We start from the raw sequence: 14,274 nt of genomic DNA, 5'->3' as shown, positions 1-14,274 counted from the left end.
GTCCTTATACGAGACGCACTGGCTTCAGGTGATCCGGCAATTCAACCACCTGAATTCATCAGGGTAACAGATTCCTGTGCCACGTTTCAGACCGTGTGTGACATGCGACGCCTCAGGCAGTCTAGCCCAACGTAGGAGGCACCGATCATCACCTCCATGACGACTCCACAGATCAGCCCGCCAGCTGTGGACGGGCCTGAGACCACAGCCTCACTGACACCCACCCCGTCTGGAGTTCTGTGTGCATTTGATAAGCCAGGTGCATTAATAAATTTTACTTTTAATCTGAGTCTGTTTTATTTCTGTTTAGTTTAGTTTTTTTGATGAAATGTTTTATGTAACTTTCAGGCTGCACTTTTAGCCAAATTACATACATGATACTTATTTATGGTTCTAATAAGAATTTTTTTTTTTTTTGCAGTCTGTAAAAATTCAGACCATTGTAACCAGTTCAAGGACAAACCGAACATAAACTTCCCAAGATAGCATGCAGTCAGTGTCTGACAGGGTGGGCTAGTGAAAATGATAATATACTGAAAATCGATGATAAAAACCCACAAACGCCCCTTTACTGTGTACAGCGCAGACTATCAATCTGTACTTTATCACAAAAAAATTAACCCACATATCGATAAATTATTTAAAAGCAAAGACAAAGCAAGTAATAATGACTGCCCCAGTACAGAGAATCACGCAGAGACGTGCAATTTTTACATTAAGTCCACTTTCCTCGTGGTCGTTACGACTCACTGAGGACAGTCCAATTTCTGTGTTTGTGTGAGAGATGGGAGCCTAATTGATGATCTCAGCACAAGCCTCAGTGTCCCCATTAAATGAGTCGCACACAGACCAGGAGACCACATTTGAGAAAAGCAGAGACGCCGTCCAAGACAGCATGCGTGCAGCTGGCCGGGCGTCTCCAGGCTCCCCCACGTCCGCTTTCTCAGCTTTTAGGAGCAGCTTGCTGAACGGCAATAACACGCCGCCATAAGCTGTTTACCAACAACGGAACAGCCATGACTGCAGTGTTTCTTCCGGACACATAAAATACAGACATTTTTTTATCCCTAATCCACAGACCTAGTGTGAATCAAGCAATCAAACTTTCCCATAAGCTTTTTTTTTTTGTTTTTTTTTTCCTTCCTCACAGACCTGATGTAACTTTCCGTCTGTCACTAGTGCAAAATACCAGAGATGGGAGATGCCCACCCATTTACTGGGCGTCAGTGCCACTGGATATCAGCTCTGCCCGGTGGCATGAAGCATTCGGTGTGGCCTTTCTGGGACTCAGAAGGGGGCGCCAGCAAATTCCAGGCGTTAGGGGTCTGGGGACACGTGCCACAGCCGCGCCCGCAGAGCATGTTGTTAATGGGGACAGCGAGATGTCTAGGACTCGAGGTCAAGGGTTCAAGTGTGCTGTCAAACACTGCCAGGGCAGAACAAACTCAAGAGCAGGAACTCCTCAGACATGCAACACTCAGCATATGATGCATAAAAATAAACACAAATCCCATAGAAAACCCTAGAGATAAGACAGCTAAACAAACAGTGGCGGTAAACTGATTAACAGGCAGGCCGTCCGATTGATGGATGGAGTTCAGCTCCCCAAAGCACTCATTCTGAGTACTTACCCGAGGTTTGAGTACTTATACAGTATGTTCTCAGGCTCTGAAACACTCATCCTGAGTACTTACCCGAGAATTGAGTACTTATACAGTATGTTCTCAGGCTCTGAAACACTCAACCTGAGTACTTACCCGAGAGTTGAGTACTTAGACAGTATGGTTTTAGGCTCTGAAGCACTCATCCTGAGTACTTACCCGAGAATTGAGTACTTATACAGTTCCTAGGCTCTGAACATGAGGGACCTTTTAACTTCAGAATCAGGCCATGCTAGACTTGAGCAGCAGTGAGCTCTTTCATCCTCCACCCCCACCAATAACTAGGATAGTTTCTCTCTCCAGAGAAATTGCTCCTGTTTCCTTCTTTCTCTGTAGCCCAGGTCTCTGGAAAACCTGTTACAGCTTCGAAAGACCTGAATTCCTCAGGCTGAGTGAAGGAGTGAAAGATGGGGGCAGTGCCCGGCAAATATGGGGCCGTCTCTCACAAAAAAAAAAAAAAACACACACGCATGACTAACCACCCAAGTAGGCACTGGGGGACCTCTGGGGGGGTCTCCCTGCACAGCCCCACTCCTGCCCCTGCCCTCATCTCCCCCCCCTACCACTGTGCAGGCCGGGCGGCTCCCAACACGCCGGGACATGGAGGAAACGATGGGAACCTCGCCGAGGTGGGGGTTAGCACAGACCCCACAGACCCACATCACTGCGTCTACTGTCCACTGTCCCCCAGTCACCCCCACACACCATCGGCGGGGGTGTCATCTGTTGGCACTGGTGCCCCGGAACCTGGGAGCCAGTAGAGGAAAGGGGGCGCCGGCCCCTCGCCAAGAACAAGCTAGGACTCGTAGGCTCTGCTCATGCTCCGCCTGCGGGCTCCCTGCACCGACCTGCGGCTCTCAGTCGCTGAGCATGTGTGTGTGTGTCATGCATATATTACACTGTGAGTCCCCACAATGTGATAAAAATCCTGTCATTTGGACCTTGTGGGGAGCACCTTTTTGGTCCCCGCAAGGAGAAACTCGATTTTATAAAAACCTGTAACAGCAATCAAAAAACTAAAAATGCCAAAAGTCTTGTTGTTTAGTTACTTATGGTTAAGGTTAGGGCTGGGTAGAGGATAGGATTGCCATTGTTGGGATTAGGGGTTTTCCCATAAAAATGAATGGACGGTCCCTACAAAGATATGAATACCTGGACTGTGTATGTGCGTGCGTGTGTTTGTATATGTGTACGTGTGTCTGCGCATGTACATGTGTGTGTATGTGTTTGTGCACATTTCCTTTTTTCCTGTGGTTAACGATACCTCCTTATGAGACGCTGACCCAGTGAAACACTGTGACTCCATGAACTGCAGATCATCACAGGAGGACGTCTCACTAAAACCCATCGGATATATTAGGATTCACATCCACAACCGAACACTGGACAGCCGCACATATTTTGCATATCTATTTACATAAAAAATTGCTCTGATATTTTCCCCTAATTTGTAAAACATGCAGTGCGCTTGTATTAACGCAGATTCTATTCGATGCTGTTCTTGAGTCTAAAGGCAGACCTGAGAATATTCCTGATTAATTCTCAGAAAAAAAAAGGAGAGATAATCTGTCATTCCCCCCCCCAGAACCTGTCAGTCCTCCTTACTGTCACCAATCAGGGAGATGGACAGCAGAGCACCAGCACCAGACGCGTCCACACCCTGCAGTGAGAGCAGGCTTCATCGGAAGGATCCATGCCTGTCGCCCTGGGGCTCTTCTCCATCACAAGGAAAACTGGGCGTGTGCTGCAGAGAACATCTGGGCATGCCTGCAGCATGCTGCACTCACCAGAGACTTTCCTGCACGACACGCTCCTGGCCCAAAGCTACCAGCACGGTTGCTATGCAACAGCGAAAATGCAACAGAACCGCAACCACCTGCCGGAGCAGCAGTGTCTCGCGGCGGAGCTCTCCCCGCAGGCTGGGATGAGAGCCGCAGTTTCCTGCGACGGACGGAGGTGACCCCCCCCCCAGTTGGGCAAGCTTCTGAAAGATGGGGAAGGGGAGCGGGTGGCAGGCCTGCCGTCCGACATGCCTTAATGAAAGACCCCCAGAGGCTCGCCTCTTCAGCTTGAGAGAGCGGCAGGTGCTGGTCATAGACACCAGCTTGAAGTTCAACGTGACGTTTGCCGGTTAAATGCAGATGGTCTGTCTGTAAAACTCCAGGTGCTCAAATGGACACACTACAGAGAACAGCTGATGTTTCCCTACTGTGCTGTGCTGGGCATTCAGGCCTATATTCAAACAGTATGCAAAAAGAAATGAACGAGTATGATGTCTTTCATCTACATTAAGCAAGATTCAGAAGCCATCAGGGTCCATAACATTTTCCTGGAGACTAAATACTCCTCTTCACCCCATCCCCCAAAATCGTGATGGCCTGTCTGTTCCTATCTCTGCCTTGCCCAGAGGGCCCCAACTCTGTTCTGGGGGTGGGGGGGTGAGATTAAAGGCCTCTAAATCAGGCCCGCAGCTTCAGAGACTGTTTACTCGGCTCTGCCACCTGCACAGCATCACATGGGTGACACTACAGAAACGCTGCAGTTCATCCGCATGACTTAATGGTTTTTAAACACCCCATCGTGATGTTTAGGTGTGTTACTGGGGCTGGAGGGGAGCCCTCCCATCTGCTTTTAAAGCTCGAGAGGTGCAGTGAGGGCAGCTCACCAGGGAGGGAGGAGAGAGGGAGTGAGGAGGAGAGACCCTGTGGATTCCAGCGTCACCCCAGAAGTCGGCCTTACTGAAGCACGCTGTCATACAAGGAGTGTGAAGCAACTGGAGATCAGGAGCCTTAACAAACGTAGCAGATGTGCTCACTGATTTTAATATGTCCTGAGCACATATAAACTGAAATATATCCACTATATACACACACAATTATAAATAAATATATATGTGTGTGTGTGTGTGTGTGTGATACGCATGTAAGTAAGAATCCATACATATACAGCTACTTCCAAACATTACATCCCAAAAACACCATGCACTAAACGTTTGGCGCAGCAAAAAGACTCTGCCAATAAGTGAAAGCAAACCTTAAAATAATTCATTAAAACTGTCCTGACTGTGCAGGACTGCACGCTCAGTTAACCGAGTGACATGCTAATCCAGTGATTGGTTATGAGTGGATACCATGGAGAGCGAGGACTGCCCTGATCGCATTTCCTCATCGCATGACTCGGCGCATGCGTCTGACTGATAGCAGCACATCCCCAGGCGACGCCAGCCTCTCGCTTCCCCATCTTTTGCCGGAGAGGGGAGCAACTCTGGAGTCTCTGCCTGCACGCTGACGCTTAATATCCGGGCATACCGTGAGGCTGGTGTGAGGAAGCACCCGCGTTCACCCGCAGAGCACAAGCGAACCGCCTCCCGTGCAGCAGACGTTGCATTTCCGGAATTGCGGCTTCTGTAACGAGAGGCAGATCTGGGTGATGTTCCTGGCAGGGCCCTGTAGCAGCGTGCTGGCGATGAGGGGGGAGGCTGAAACAGACACGACTGACGTCCCGAGAGCTCCACCAACAGGCCCGCTTGGGTCATACTAACAGACTCACACACACCCTCACTCAGAAAGTTGAAAAGAAAAAAAAAAACAGACCCGAATCGACAAGAATAATTGTAAGAGCGATGTCATTCTGCCTAATTATCATAATTTAGGCTGTCACCCATCACATGAAGGAAAAGACGACGTGACCGAACAGGAGAATCAAGGCGCACGTAAGGACAGCACCCCCATCATAGTTATGACTCTGTGTCATTTCTGCGGAACACAGCTGTCTCCATGGAAACCACAGCACGGGGAAGAGTGTGGAAAAAGAGAGGGAGAGAGAGCGAGAGTGAGAAGGCAGAGCATGAGCGAGCCAGCAGCGCTCTGCCGTGCCCCATGCAAACACAGATGTGCGGGCGTCAGCCAATGCTCAGCCTGTTGGGAAGCACTCCCTCTTGCAGGGGGCTGGATGAGGGCGGCGGGATGAACTCCCACACTGAGCACACTGTAAATTCAAGGCTGTGGCCCAGAGTTAGCAGAGCCTGCCTGTCCTGTATGTGTCTATACAAAATCACTGAAAACACAGTGTTTCCCAGTCCGGTCCACGGGGACCAACAGTCGGTCCATGTTTTTGCTCCCTCCAAGCTCCCTGCCAGACAATCCACATTTTTGCTCCCTGGAGCTGGGATAGAGCAAAAGCATGGACCGTCTGTGGGTCCTCAAGGACTGGATTGGGAAACACTGCTCTAATAAAATGGCTTCTGAAGCCTGCTGGCAATCAGAGGGAATGGTACTCACACAGATACAAGTACAGTCACACGGATGCAGACACACACACACACACACACACACACACACACACACACGCTGCTCTGTTTGTCAACTGTAAAACTGTGCTCCTGGGGATAAACGAATTCAAACAATTTCTTTGAGGAAATTACACAAAACAAACAGTGAAACTCAAACACAAACTCACAAACAAGGAGCATGACTAAGATGATTAAGTCAAACCTGAAACATGAAAAAACTATAAAAAGAGGTGATATGCTCCTTCACCCTGAACACCAAAATACCTGCTCAATGTTAAGTCGGAAAACATTTTAATAAGAGCCAACTGGGCAATGTCCCTACAATGGGATACAAACCTGTTATTATTATATATTTAAGGGAACTTATTTTTCAATCGCAAAAGGGAAAATTCAGTTTAATAAAAATCTGTGAATGCAATTAAGAAACTAAAAATGCCAAAAGTCTTGTATTTTGCTTAGGTACTTATAGCTAAGATCAGGGCTGGGTGGGATTAAGGTCGTCATAGTTGGGATTAGGGTTATTCCCATAAAAATTAATGGATGGTCCCTACAAAGACATGAATACAAATGTGTGTGTGTGTGTGTGTGTGTATTTCAGCATCTGTGTGGACAAATAAGAGAAAAAGGCATACTATTTGTTCGTTATTTATGATTTTTAATCTCTGCACTTATCCTCTGACCTATTCAGACATTTAGCTTACCTTCAGTTTCCAGCTGTACAATATTAATTTACAGGCAGACTTCCCAGAGCACCCTGTCACCATCTCTACCATCCACATGCCGTGCAAAGGCTTCCTCCTGTGCAAACTTTTAAAATGGCCGCTAAGTCAGACTCGCGCGGCACACTGCAAACCTCTGCCGTGGCCTTAACATCATCGACATTTCACAGTATAATTAAATATTCCCACATCACTGTCAGAGCCAATTCTGTCAAGCGCAGACAGAAGACAGGATTCTCACATCGGATCTGTTTTGTTCATTATGGTGACCTTTAACACAGACACACTGACACTATTTTGCACAAATTCCGTTTCTAAAGATAATAAAATGACTGCGAAGCACCTTTTAGTTACCGCAAGAACCAGAGACTAAAGGCCATATTTAGTTTCAAAATCATACACAGAACTGAAGTAAACTAAATGCTAATTGTTGTATCTTGGAAGCAGACCAACAAAATGGATTCTTCATTGCTGTAGCATAGATCGGAGAAGCTAGGAGTGTTTGATTAATGAAATCTCCTTTGGCATTACAGTACATGTACATGGCAGCCCTAATGCATGTTTCCAAGAAGGTACTTGATAGGAACCAGCCCTTTGCCCTGGAAAAGTGCCAATGCATGCAGACTCCTTCATGAGGTCCCTGAAAGCTTACCAGTGTACGTGTACCATGATCCCAGCCGTCTGTTTCGAGCAGAAACGTCAGCTTCTCTGATGTCAGTGTGTCTTCCGAAGGCCTCTGTCCCCTTCACAGCTACAACTCCCCTCCTGCGAGTTTGCCGGCCCACAAAACCCGACGACCCTCGAACCCCCCGAGGACGCCGTTGACCCACTAAGCTCCCAACACCCCCCCTTACACAGCGCCCGAGATGGTCTCCCCCATGATGTCCTGGCTGCAGCTGCGTCACGTTTAAATGCTCCCTGCCTTCCCATGTTTACATTTCCCCATTCGGTCCAGTCTCTACAGGCAGTCCCTCATCTGCGCCCCCTACAGGAGGTAGTTGCTTCCCCCCCATAACCTCAGGGACACATGATCATTAAACTGAACCTGTCTGAGGTGGTGTTGATCAGTGTTTCCCAATTAAGGTCCTGGAGGGCCAGTCTGTGACACAGTTTGCAAATCTCCCTGTTGAAAGACACCTCATTCAGCTCATCAACTAATTGCCAGGTTTAGTAGGTGTGTTGATTTCACAATGAGAAGCTACTGTCCACAAACATTTGGCCATATAGTTTAATCTGACCACCTTCACCTTGAATTGATGATATTATTTCCAGGGTTATGACATTATGCATGACCTTCCATGCACACTATATAGAATTTGCACCCCTCTAAGATACAAGCGACTAAAAGAGCACACAAACCGAAGACAGGCGTAAAAGCCTGCGAGCTAAAGTCTATAAGTGACAAAGTCTCACCCGAGGCCGACTGGCGATGCACCAGTAGATGCGCTTAATGAGATAAAGCCCAGGGCATTTAATCTCTGCGCTTCTCTCTCCACCCAGGCAATCGCAGCGAGGTGGTCTGTTCCTCTCCATCTGTCTGACATGGCTTAAAGGCACTCACTCTAGGGGAGACCCCCTCACCGGAGAATGATTCAAACCCCCCAAGCCCCCACCACACACACACACACACACACACACACACACACTGCCCCTCAGCAGCAGCTAAGCTGGACCATTTCACAGGTTTGGAAAGGCCAAGCTAGAGGGATCTGAGACGCCAATGACGGAGGGTGCGGAGATACCCGCCGGATTCTGAGAAACGGTGCCTTGTAATGACATCTGAGCTTGATTCATCAGCCGTCGCTGCTCCACCAGCCTTGTGTACTTTTAACTTAGGTGCAACCAGCATTAGCTGTTTTGCGTGTAACACCTTCAGTGACGCACTTTGAATGAAATATGACAGCACTTTTATATCTACACTTGGTTTCAAATCCTAAACCAAATGCAAAACTATATATATATATATATATATATATATATATATATATATATATATATATATATATATATATATATATATATATAATAAAAAAAGAAAGTGAAATGACCGACGTGGATAATGTGTAAGATTCAAGTGCTGGAGTCTTTAGGAGAGTGGGCCATTTCCGTCGCTCCTCGCTGACCTTCTGAGCTCACTGAGTCACTCTCCAGAACCATTTAGTCCCATATGGTGTCAGAGAGAAACCCGGGCCTCTCCGCGGAGCCCGCGACACATGGCAGGGCAGGCGCTGCCAACGCCGTTGGCCGGCCGGGACACCAGCCCATTCCCATCCCGACCCGGCACACCTTCATGGGCGGCGTGCAAACCAGAGCTTCCAGCATCCCCGGGGGAAACTGGGGGACAAAGACCAGGGGACAGGAGGGCCGGCCGGGCTGGTGAGCTCACCGAAAATGGCGGAAATATCTGTAAGACCAGGCAGAGCGGACCTTGGCGTCATCTCACGCGCCCTTTCCAAGAAGCGAGAAAGAACACGCCGTTTCACCGAGCCACTGACACGGATTTCCTCCGTCTGAGGAAGCGGCTCAGATCTCACACCTGTTAGTCACACACATCCCCCCTCCCCCACCCCCCCGTCTGGGCCTGGGATCTTCTCTGGGGGTTGCCTGCACAGATCTGCTCCTCGCTGACACAGTTCTGTAGATGTTCTGTCACGTTCGCCACTTTGATCTCTTAATTTCACTCTGATAACCTGAAAGATGGCGTCAGACGGCCCAGCGAGACTTCGCATGCAAACCTGCACATGCTCCATCCGATTCTCCAGCTGGGGGCAGATTATGTGCCGGATCTTTCTCTTGTTGACCTTCATAAACACAAACAAAGACCATTCCGGCCAGCCGATGGTGCTGCAGAATATCTGGGATAAGCCCCATGACGTATGGAGTTGCAGGAGGGCTCAGGTCCTCACACACTTGCTGCCCCCCCCCCCCCCCACCACCTGCCCCCATAAAGTGCTCTGTACCTTCAACAACAGGACCATGCAGCTCAGTGCTGCTTATCGGTGCTTCTCGGTAGGCTGTCTCTATCCCCCCCAGCCACAGGGGCTCTTTATCTCATCCTATCAACGTTATATCCTCAGAGCTTCTTGTTTTCTGGCAGAATTGTTTTAGTTCCATGTTCCTGAAGTCACACCAAATTCCTTGCAAATGGTGAGCTCACCCCTTATCTGAGGAATGCGCTGTGAACACAGCACCACGTGTCACACGTCTCGGCGCGGGGCGAGACCCCCTCCCTCCCAGATTTGATGGAGACTAGAAGACATCTTGACCCCCATTTGCATGTCTGAGTTTGTTTCCCCTATCGGCCAACTCACTTATCCTTTTAAATATATTTTCCCAACGCAGGCATTTCCTGAATAACACGGGCGAGTGCACGCTCAGGCCCCGAGCCCACAGACAGAATGGGTCCGGCTCATTCCGCGGGTTGCAGCGATAAGGGGGACAGAAGCGCGGGCCGATAGGGCCGGGGATGCCGCGTCGCTAGCTGACAGGACAGGAAGCCCAGGCGACTGCAGCTCCTCAGGGGCGACAGGCTGACACGCTGCCCGGACAAACACGCACCCCTCCGCCTCACTGTCACGGCATCGGGCTCCTCAGCGCTGCCCCCTACCTGCACCCGAACTGCCCCTCATCTGGGATTCACCCCAGGCCCCATCCACTCTTCAGTGGGAGCTAAGACAACCCTTAAGCTGCTAGACGGGTTATGCTTCTGTACCACTGACTGGAAGATTGCTCGAATCCTGTCTTTGGCAGAATAGTCACATTCGTCAAGCCCTTGAATAAGGTCCCCTGAAACACTCAAGGGGTTACCACATAAATGACTGAGCCTGCATTGCTTTCAACTGGGTGTGTGTCTCAGTGGAGAGCATGATGGGATATGTGAAAAGAAACATCCTCTGAAAATGGCATATAATCATTTCTCGATGCTGAGCTGATGCTGCCTCCATCCCACTATCAGTCACTTTCCGACCAGGTGTACTCGTGTCACTGCCAGGCTTTTTCCCAGTCATTTCCCCTTTACTTTCCAGTCATAAGCTAGTCATCTCCCCTGCTAGCTACAGTAACGCACAGTGAATCGCAACATGCTAATCAGTAGAGGCGAGCCTGTGAGGTGCGATCGTGGTGCTTGCAAGCGAATACGCGAGTGCTACGCCTTCTGTTCACCAGGGGGATAGAGAGATCAGTGCAGCGTGAACTACTCTCTGCTATGATGATTATTCCATAGGATACAGGAGCACATAAGTGTACTAGAAACAGATCAGGTGAGACCTTTCCAAACCAAACAAAAATGCCACAGTGGTGTCCGGGGCGTTTGCTTACGGATCCCCAAAGCTGAGAGGGACACGAATGCCCCTGACGTCATAGAGCTCTGTCCTGGTGTCACTCTGGCACTGAGAGTGAGAAGTTACGCAAGCAGCCAAAACGAAAAGCTCAAGGCGATTGTTTTCAACATCCTGTTGCTCGCAAAATGATTTACAAGATGTTTCGTCTACTAAGATCCATCTCCCTCAATAATCACTGCCGTTGAAACCAATGTCACTGGATGTTGCTGGCAGTAGAAAGTTTGCAAAAGCTGGAAGGATAAACTTGCAACAGAACAAATAGTTATATCGTTTTTTGCAAAGTACAGCAAAAGGCTTTTATCCAGCCCGTGTGGACACTGCCAAGGTCAGTATTTGGATATGTGGCATAATTTCATTCATGTTAATATACCCAAAAAGAACATAATCCTCTCAGAACGGGGTGCCCTCTATTAAGCAGCTGAAAAGGAGGGAAGGAGCAAGAAAGAAGGAGAGGAAGGAAAGAGGACAGACAGCGGAGAAGTGAAAAGGACAGCAGAAACATTGACACTGGTCTCAAATCAAGTCAGCCTTTGCAAAGTAGCTGAAAATAATACCTGCTGGTGTTTAAATTAACATATCGCCCTTCTTTTTGCAGAGAGCGGACGTGTGTTCTATGGGCCGCTGACGTACAATTTGCATGTAAATATTGACTTTTCCATTGGAAAAGCACAACCCCAGCCCTGGTGGGAAACGCAGCATTTTAAGAGCGCACGTGCTCAGATGGGGCAGCGCGCTTCCCGGCCGTGGCGGGCAGAAGGGCCATCTGACGCGGAAAAACAAATGTCACGGGAGAGCGATTCCAAGAGGCCGTGGGATCCGTGAGCGCGCTTCTACGTGAAACGGCTCCGCATTTTTCCAGGGACTGTGTAAACACTGCGGAGCTTGCCGGCGGCGTGATCGGCGGCTGCCCGCCTGCCAGTCGGCCCCGCCCCCACCAGCAAGGGGCGCACGCCGATGTCTTCCAAACCACTTCGCTTTCAGACATAAATCAGCCCACACCTACAAAACATACCTGCAGAGATAAACACAGGCAGAGAGCACGGCCCTGGCGCGGCGGGGCAAGGCCGGACATGTTTGTAAACACTCCGGTATCCCGCGTCTCCTCTAGGAGCGGCGCCGGGGCTCCGCCACCTCCTCCGTCTACCCCTACGCGTCTGCAAAAGGCCACTGCCTTTGCCTCCGTCCACACTACCTGACTCGGAATCACTGGCAGGACACCGACCGTGGGGAGCACAGCCAGGTACCCAGAATCCCTCTTGGGAAAGCCGTCGGTGCCCCATCAAGGAAAGGGGCAGAGGGTGGCAGCAATAGGCCCACATTAGGGAGGGGTCACCCTGTGGCCCATGTCAGGTCACAGCGAGGGGCCTCCAGCAGGTCACAAAATGAACTGCAGAAATGTTGAGTTACGCTTGGTTTGTGGCTTAGGGAGAGGAACAGCGGCCGGGCGTCAGAGTGCTTACGTTCATCTGATGGCTCTCCAAGAACAGCAGGGAGGCCCAGACTGTGGGGGTCTTTCCGCAAGGCTCCCCGGGCCGGCCAGGGCACGTTCAGCTTTCGTGCTCCTGGGGGGGCGATCAGCTGTATAAACGAGCTTGGAGGATGCAAAACTAAACACCACAGTGATGTGAAACAACCCGAGATCAAAGCGGCTCTTCTGTCCTTGCCAAGCGAGGGGCAGAATGGAGACAGACCAGGTGGGATTCATTAGGTTTCCCCACACGACTAATCTGGGACTAAGGCCTTGACGAAGTTTAAAAAGTGGCAATCACAGGGATAGCCTTGTTAAAACGATTAGCGCCTTTAGCGCCAACCTCACGGTGTGGCATCCAAATACTTTCAGATAAAGAACAATGAACAATTGTCATTTTAGAAAATGCAAAAAAACGCACCGCGTGCTGGGCTTAATTCAGCTAAACGGTGCTGGCTTTTTCTTTCGCAAAGCAGACAACGAGATAAAGAGGTGTAGAATAATAAGCGCTAGAGACGGCAAACGAAACGTCTTTCCTGCTCAGATTAACGACTCTGTGTCCCAGTGGACGAATCTCCATCAAGAAAAACAGCCCATGAATCAGCAGGAATCACATGACACGGGTGTGTGTTGCAATAGCTGCCCAGCTCTGGGGCTGCAGTCAGGGCTGCAGGGTTACCCCAGTAACCCAGAAATCCCCAATTCACAGAGGCAACCGTGTCCCCCGCTTGATCCGGGGTGCCACTTAAGCACTTCTGTGGTGACTGCCAGCTGTGGGGACTGTGCAGCCCTGAGCTAGTGACAGATAGTGGATAAGGGCTTGCTGTCGGGCTGCCTGGTCAGGAAACACCCCCCCATGCTGGCTCGCATTCTGGCCACATCGGCCCCCTTCCTCTGCCTCCCTACATATCTCTCCATTCCTTCAGCACCATCACTTCCTCTTCCTGTCTTCCTCTCACTCTGACCCCACTCACTCGCTCCACCTTCCACACAGTCTCTCTCAAGGTGATGATACACAGGGCAACTTTTTGACCAATGTTGCCGGGCAACTGCGCACCAGGTGAGACAAAGGGCAACTCATCCGGATCTGGATGATTCTGAAAAGTTGCCCACTGCCAATAAAAGTTTTACAAATAGAAATCTATGGCCTAAAATCAAAGGGAAAGTGCCTGAACAGTGTATGTCGGCAACACTGCTCAGTAACACTGCTCAGCAACACCGCTCAGCAACACTGCTCAGCAACACCGTTCAGCAACACCGCTCAGCAACACCGCTCAGCAACATTGCACAAAAAATTGCCCTGCGTATCGTCACCCCAAGATTTGGCTACTACTTCTTCCCTACATCCCTTTCTCCTCCAGTACGTGTTCCTCAATAAAGGCACAGATACATTCTGCTCCGACCCCAACACCCAGAAACAGCAGTCTCAACGTCCATGTCCCAAAAAGAGGCCAAAAGCAGCATTATTTACAGCTCTTTCATAGGAAAACAGATGAAGTTTAAAGCTGTCACAGCACACGTGATATACAAGGTGTGTGCGTGTATATAGGCTGGGTGTTAAGTAACCTTTTGGAACTATCATTAGCAGCAAAATATGTTTTAAGCTATTTCTGTGTGATGATATATATATGTGTGTGGTTGAGATAGATGGTATCTCTAAGGGCTGAGTAATAGTCATGTTTTGTCACGGGGGATTGTCCCGACTTCATTATTCCCATCTCAGCGAAGAAGGTCCATTTAAATATTGAAATGGCTCCTTAAAGAGGGTATTTCACAGGGTCTTGTTTCAGTAATG

At 49.5% G+C, this 14,274-nt stretch overlaps 1 protein-coding gene across 1 annotated transcript in view; it reads right to left on the bottom strand.

Annotated features, from left to right (window-relative positions):
• Positions 1-14,274, bottom strand: part of LOC125750611 (pro-neuregulin-2, membrane-bound isoform-like) — an 82,438-nt gene that overhangs the window by 51,530 nt on the left and 16,634 nt on the right. The gene's annotated exons all lie outside the window — the stretch shown is intronic.

Source organism: Brienomyrus brachyistius, chromosome 10 (assembly GCF_023856365.1).
Source record: "Brienomyrus brachyistius isolate T26 chromosome 10, BBRACH_0.4, whole genome shotgun sequence".
Classification (NCBI taxonomy): domain Eukaryota; kingdom Metazoa; phylum Chordata; class Actinopteri; order Osteoglossiformes; family Mormyridae; genus Brienomyrus; species Brienomyrus brachyistius.
Note: the sequence above shows the minus strand (reverse complement) of the source record. Positions and strands in the feature narration are given on the sequence as shown.